Genomic DNA, 7,492 nt, shown 5'->3' with positions numbered 1-7,492 from the left:
ATATTTTAATTATTTTTCCTATCATATAATATTTAATATTTATTTTAAATTATTAGTATTATATTACTCTTGTTTGGTGTCAAAGCATTACCTATAAGAGACAGCGAGATAATGCCTATACACTTAGATTACAAACAAATAATTTGGTTTATTATATTTAAATAAAATATTATTTTTTACACCTGACCACTGCTGTTAACACACTGTATCAATGTTTGCAATTTTATGTATGTATAATATAGGTGCAATTATTTTTCATGTATAATTATGAATGTAAATGTATAATATTATAAGAATAAATAATTTGCCTCATTGACTATAATATATCCTTGCATAATAAAATCTATTATTTCTAATTATATTATTTTTAAATTTAGATAAATGTAAATAAAGTATAAACATTTTATTTAACACAGTATACATAATTGTGAATGAAAAATCAGTTTATATTATCATATCAGCTTTTTATTTATAACTACCTAATATTAAAATAAACGTAAATGCTTATTTTAATTAATTTCAAAATCTTATTTCAGGGACTAAATCAAAAAAAACTGGCAGTTACACGTGCCCAAATAAATCATGTAACAAAATCTACAAGTCCAAAGGTAGTTACTTCAATCATGTGAATTATGAATGTGGTGGTCGCAAGCAATTTGCATGTTGGTTATGCAATAAAAAGTTTAGCCAAAAAGGCACTTTAAAAAGTCATCTTGGTATCATTCATGGTTATTTGTGTGATACAATTTGATCGACTGTTTTGTTGAACCACTTAAACTATAAACTCAATCATATTTTTATTATATACATGATTGATGATTTTGTATAAGCCTAATACCTATAAGTACATTAATAACTACAAAACAACTAATGCAATTAATTAACACCTTAAATTTTCAAATGTATATTATTTTAAGTAAATAAATGCTAATTTATTTGTGAAATAAGCTTATTTTATGTTTATTTTTACTAATATTTCCTAGTGTGTTTGGTTTGGTACCTATTAATTTAACTGTTGCATATGTTTATAATTTAATAAAACATGGAAAATATCATTATAACATTACTATTTGTTGCTTTATAGTTACCTACAGAATGCAGTTAATTGTAATGTCATCAGTTATTATCTTTTTTTGAATATAATATACTGTATAATAATGGTAATAATTATACACTGTACAATGTTTAACAGAATAAAATCAATTGGAAATTATTCAATGTAAAATGTACAATAGGTTTATAGGTACACAATATTATTAGTAGGTAATAGTATATTGGGTATCAGATTCTGATTTTTGAAATTGATAACATTTTAGTTACAATTGATTATTATAATCCTAATTATTACTATATTTTTATCCCTCTCTATTAAAATGGTTCATATATGTATTAACTATTATTTTACTCCAGCCTTTTTTAATAGGTACCTTATCTTTTATTACCAGCACGTCATGTACACTGAATAGATATAATTTAGACATATATTTATATAACATGCCTATGTAGGTAAACTTCCTTTTAATCATAATATCATAATTATAATATTAGCTTTCCAATGCCTTATGAACATGGTCAGCGCACTTCTATTATTATTTTTATTGTTATTCCATATAGTTTTGTTCTCTTGTGTAAATGTTTAATTAATTGTTTAATATTTAGGTCTTCAATCTGAATACAGAAGGCAATCAAATCTTTCCATTTCATATAAGTTTACATGTCCAAATTGTTGTCGAAGATATTCACATAAACCCAGATTAGTACATCACTTGAAACATGAATGTGGTTACAAACGATTTATATGTAATATTTGTTATCGAACATTTGGAAGAAAAGATCACTTGAAAAATCATGTTATATGTGTTCACAAAGTAATCGCGAACACATAAAAAATAATTTCAGACTTTAGTTAGATAATGCAGGATGATTTCTTAAATATTTTTTTTTATTTATCTAGTGGACCTTGCCCTTTGAATTTCTCGCCAACCACGCTAGGTTTTACCATCAAACTGCATAGTTAATATGTATTTTTTTTAGATTTTGAGCGGGTAAAATAATGTATATTATTTATTATTGTAATATATTTTTTTTTGCAATAGTATCTATATTCTCTGATTTAAAAAATACAATATTTTTTAATGTATATATTACAATGATTGTTATACCTAGATACATAATTGTTTTCAGATTTATAATTTATTCAATTTACACTGTTTAATAAAAAATATAACAGTAATTTATATTTCTTTTTAAAAATTATCAAATATATCAAACATCTTTTATACTTATATGCAGGTTCACTGGGTTCAATAAATTATATGTATTATGTAATATGTATATTATATACATAATATGTTATTAAAATGCAAATATAATATTTAAATTGTAAAAATATGTTGACTAAAGACACATTTTTCAGGTATAGAGATCATATTGGCGCCTAACTACTGTGGAATATTATACACAATTAAAAGCTCTATTAGTAGGTATTAAATTGAATTGTCGCATAAAACCAACATTTAAGTGTATTATATTTGTCATGAATGATTAGATATTATAAACCTATTGATTATGATTAATATAATATGTTAAAATGTATTAATATTAATTTTATCAAATCTATGTTAAATATTTATATAATACCCACAGCATCTTCTTTCACATAAGAATGTTAATATATAAATTATAATTTTTGTTGACATTTATTACAATATTATATCTTTTTTTTTTTTAATCAAAAATTGTAAATTATTTCATTTATGTGCTTTCTTTCCTTTGGCCCATATTTACTATCATATATCCGTATTTAGATGTCTGTGATTATTCACAAATTTATTTTCTATTTTGTAGTTTCTAGTTAATGTTTACATCAGGATTTGAAATCAATACTGAAACCGAAAACAAAATTAAAAAAATCAATACCGGCAATCAAGACGGAAATTGAAATCGGAAAAAATAAAATCCGGTATTCAATACCAAAAACAAATACTGTTATCCAAAACCGAAATCAAAATCGGAAAAAATAAATACTGACAACTGAAATTTAAACCTAAATCGGAAAAATGTTTTCGGTTTCAAGCCCTGGTTTACATGAGAATATGCTAATATGGTATGGAGTGATAATACTATAACAAGTACATTTTTATTAGGTAGGTATATGGTTTTCATCAAATCCCTGTATTTGCATAATGTATTCGCACTCATTCACACAATGAGTATCTAGGTTTATATTTGTTCATTTATGTATGATGTGTATTTAATGCTTGGGATTCTGTTAGTTTAATTATTGTGTACTTAATACTTTAGGAGGGTTAAGAAATATTATGTAAACTACTTTTATGTTATTTTTGTGATTAATATTTATATGTATTTTTGAATTTAGGGAAAAAAATCCCCAAAATTAAATTATGGCAAAAAAAGCCACTTGTCATTAAACACCAAACATTCAAAAATTTGCTCTAAATATTCCAAATTTCTAACTGTTCTATGAACATTATCAGAACTATTGATATTTTATTAATCAATAATTATGTATAACTGTTTTTAACATAATGTATTATCATGCTTTAAATAAGTTTAATATAACTATTCATTTTTGTACTTTAATATCATATTATTCAATAACAATAGGTGAGTACTCTAAACATTGTTTTTTATTAATTATATAATATATTAATTATGTAATTGTATATATGATATTATTAAATCTTTTGAAAACCTTAGTAGCCCTTGCGCCTCCATACGAGAATACCATTGGCGCAAATAGATGGGGACTTGAGAGGACTTAGCCCCCCCCCCACATTTCTGTCAAGTCCCCCCCAGTTCAAAAGTCAATAATTAGTACTGAGCATATATAATTTTCAAAAAATATTATTAGAGGACTTTGGTCCCCCCAAAATTATTTGTATATTTGCGCCTATGGAGAATATTCAATGAAGCCCAGTATTCTGTTTTTGAGAAATATATAAATAATATTAAAAATATTAAAAATAAACTACCTATCTACATTACAAAGAATTATGTAACAAAATAGCCTTTACTTATAATTGCACTCAATTTATTATACTTGTTACTATAATTAGGTATTCTATTAATTAATTAAAAAAAAAACAATTTCATCTAGTATAATAAGACATTAAAAAATAATTAAGAGTAATAAACTAGTTAAAGATAATATTTTTCCGGCGCTTTTTTAATGTATTTTTATTTTGACTCTTTTTTTTCAAATATTGTATTTTTATGCTATTTGGACCGGACCATCAAGGTATGCATAATATGCAATCTTTGTCAGAGCTAATTTTGGGTTGTTAGCTTTAATATTAGTGTGGATTAACCTGTTATAACTTAAGAGGGAAGAGAGTTATCTGTGTTTGCACATAGAGTTTTTAATTTATAAGCAAGTAATGAAGATGTAAAATATATTGAAATTCAATTATGTTCATGACTTGCTTAAAAATTTTAACACAATAAAAAACCTATAATACACAGACAACGTTCTTAACTTTAAATTTTAAAATAAGTTAATTCGCTTTAATATTAAGGTTAACAACATACAGTTGGATTTGCTTTAAGTGTTTAAATTATATACAAGTACACAACATTATATATGTCAAATGTAATCCTCTTACAATGTAATTCAAACCATGAAACGAATAACATTCCTAGGTTCTGTTCATCCTGGACTAAACTTGGTCATGATTTGTAAAAATATATATAATTCAATTTAGTTACTAACAACATCTTATATAATTCAGTATGAAAGAATAAAAATTTAGACAAATGTTATTATTTTTTCAGATTCAGACACTAAACAATTAAGATTTATTTGTCCTAATAATTGTGGAAAATCATACAAAATAAAAAGATCAGTTGGTAGACACCTTAAATTCAAATGTGGAGTAGAACCAATGTTTGAATGTAGGATTTGCTACAAAAAATTTGCGTTAAAAGAATCATTGAAAAAACATGTGATTCAAAAACATGACCAAAATTATTTATAACTCGTAATAATATGTAAGTTACGCCCCTATATACCTTTTTCATTTTTGACGTAAATTTGAACGCGGTTATTTTTTGGATCAGTAATGTAAAAACGGGGGGGGGGGGTGTGTTTACCAGTTATGATATTTTTTTGTATTTACCAAAATCTGATATTTTTGGTAAATACTGTATTGCAAGTCTCGGTTATATGGTATATACCAGATACCGGTATCAACATTTGAAACACCAGCCCTAACGTATAGGATAGTCAAAATTATATATTCTATAATATTATAAAAACATATTTTACCGTGGAGATTACTGACTTAGCGAATAACTCAAACCTTAGATTATATAAAATAATTGGAGTTACGTGTGTGTTGCTCGTATAGGTATTGAGTTGTGTCCAAAGTAATTCCCTCCACCCTTTCCATTTCAAGTAACAACGCGTTACTACGAATACGTCGCGCCAATAATCACTATAAGTGGGAGGTTATTTTTAACAAATAATTAAAGTACATACGTACATTGTAATGATCTAAGATTCAAAAGTAACCATGAACAGACTGATTTATCGACGAATATTTAGAGATCTGTATTATATAGGTATCATAAGCACAAATACTGTTTAAGATTTGGGAAGACTGAAGCCCTACTATAAAATATTGAATAAGTTTAAGAAAAATGCAGGAAGTGTTTGAAAAATATTTAAAATATATACTTACATATAGGTATAAGGCGAAGGGTTAAAATCACATTAAATGCATAGCCTGACTTTATAATTATTATTTGTTGCACATTCTCATAGCCCTACCTAGAAACAAAACCTGACATTGGCACCACAAAGTAATTATCACTTTGGGTCTTGGGACTAATAATGAAATCAACTGAACCTAACCTACTCGTATTACTATAATGCGTCCTTGATCCTTGTTTTTAAATTTAAATTTAAATACAATACACATTTTATATTATTATTTTATTTACGAATTTATGATCCATACTGCATATGTTATGCTAATAATTATTTTAATTTAAAAATTAATATTTTTGACATTTTTTTCAGAACAAAAATTTTTTTGCCCAAACGACTGTGGAAGAACATACAAAAATAAATGTTCGATTATTCGACATCTTAAATTTGAATGTGGAATACAACCAATGTTTGAATGTTTGATTTGCTACAAAAAAATTGCATTAAAGGAAAATATGAAAAAACATTTGATTTTGAAACATAGTCAATATTATTTATAATAATAATAATAATATCATTTATCATTACCTATTTATTCGAACTTTCGTTAAATGATCGGTACTCTACCTTGTTAAATGGTACCTAATTACAACGGCAATTTGTGATATCTTTAAGACCCTCCAAAATGATATAGGACTGTATTTAAAAATAATTTAAAATACTTATGTAGGTACTAATGTAATAAAATAATTCTGTCATTATAATTTCCATATTTTTATATTTTGTTGTAGAATTGAAATAAATATTAATATTAATGTATACAAACTAATTTTGAATGACTCAAATTTTTGGGTATTGGGGGACACGATCTGTATTACATTGGTATCATTATATAATCAATGATGTAGAGAACTCAGACGAGGATCAAATACATGCAAACAATGATATTGATGACAGATGCAGTGACAATGAATCATTGTTTGATCATCATAAACCGATTATTGTTTTTATTATTATATTTATCATAGAAAACAAATAATGATCTTTGTCTTATCTTTGCAGTATAATAATAAAAATTAATTAATTTCAATTAAAAAATTTAATTTTTTTTATTTTATTCCAAAACAAACCTAATGTTTTATCGATTGAATATGACTGAAAGAAGTTTCACTTCATCCACGACTACTCGCAACCTGCAGAGGTGAAACTCAGAATCGCAACACGCACAGTTTTTTTTTATTACGGCAGTTTTACTGTTTTCATAATTATTAATAAATTGCTGTACCAAACTTTAGTTCAAATCTTGACAAAATACGTAAAAATCACGAAAATGTGCAAATTATTTTGGCACGGCCGGTGGGTTTCAAGTTACCTGCAACCTGACCTTTTTTATTTTGTGTGTAGGTATTTTATAAATAAGAATTAGGGTAGAAATTAGTATTTATTTATTATTGGTTGCCATTAGTTATACGGGTAGATCAGGTACAACTTTGCATCAAATTGAATTTTTGAACATTGTGTCTACCAAAGTGGGTTAGTTGCACATTGTCCGCGATCCGACGTAGTCGGATTGCTTACCAGGGTGGCAACCCAAAAGGAGTTGAACAATCATACATTTTTTAATAGGAGCCATTTTTTACGGGCACCAAAGTGCATGGGATTGGCTAGTAATATATAAATTACTTTATTCACAATAATTTCATCAAATACACTTAGTAATATCATAGGCTGACTGACCGTCTTCGCTCAGAATCGTTTTTCTTATATAATGATATTATATCACTGAATTCAAATTTAACACGATTACACTATTACAGTGAC

This window comes from Acyrthosiphon pisum, chromosome A2 (assembly GCF_005508785.2).
Source record: "Acyrthosiphon pisum isolate AL4f chromosome A2, pea_aphid_22Mar2018_4r6ur, whole genome shotgun sequence".
In the NCBI taxonomy this organism is placed as follows: Eukaryota; Metazoa; Arthropoda; class Insecta; order Hemiptera; family Aphididae; genus Acyrthosiphon; species Acyrthosiphon pisum.
This window is presented reverse-complemented; position numbering follows the sequence as displayed.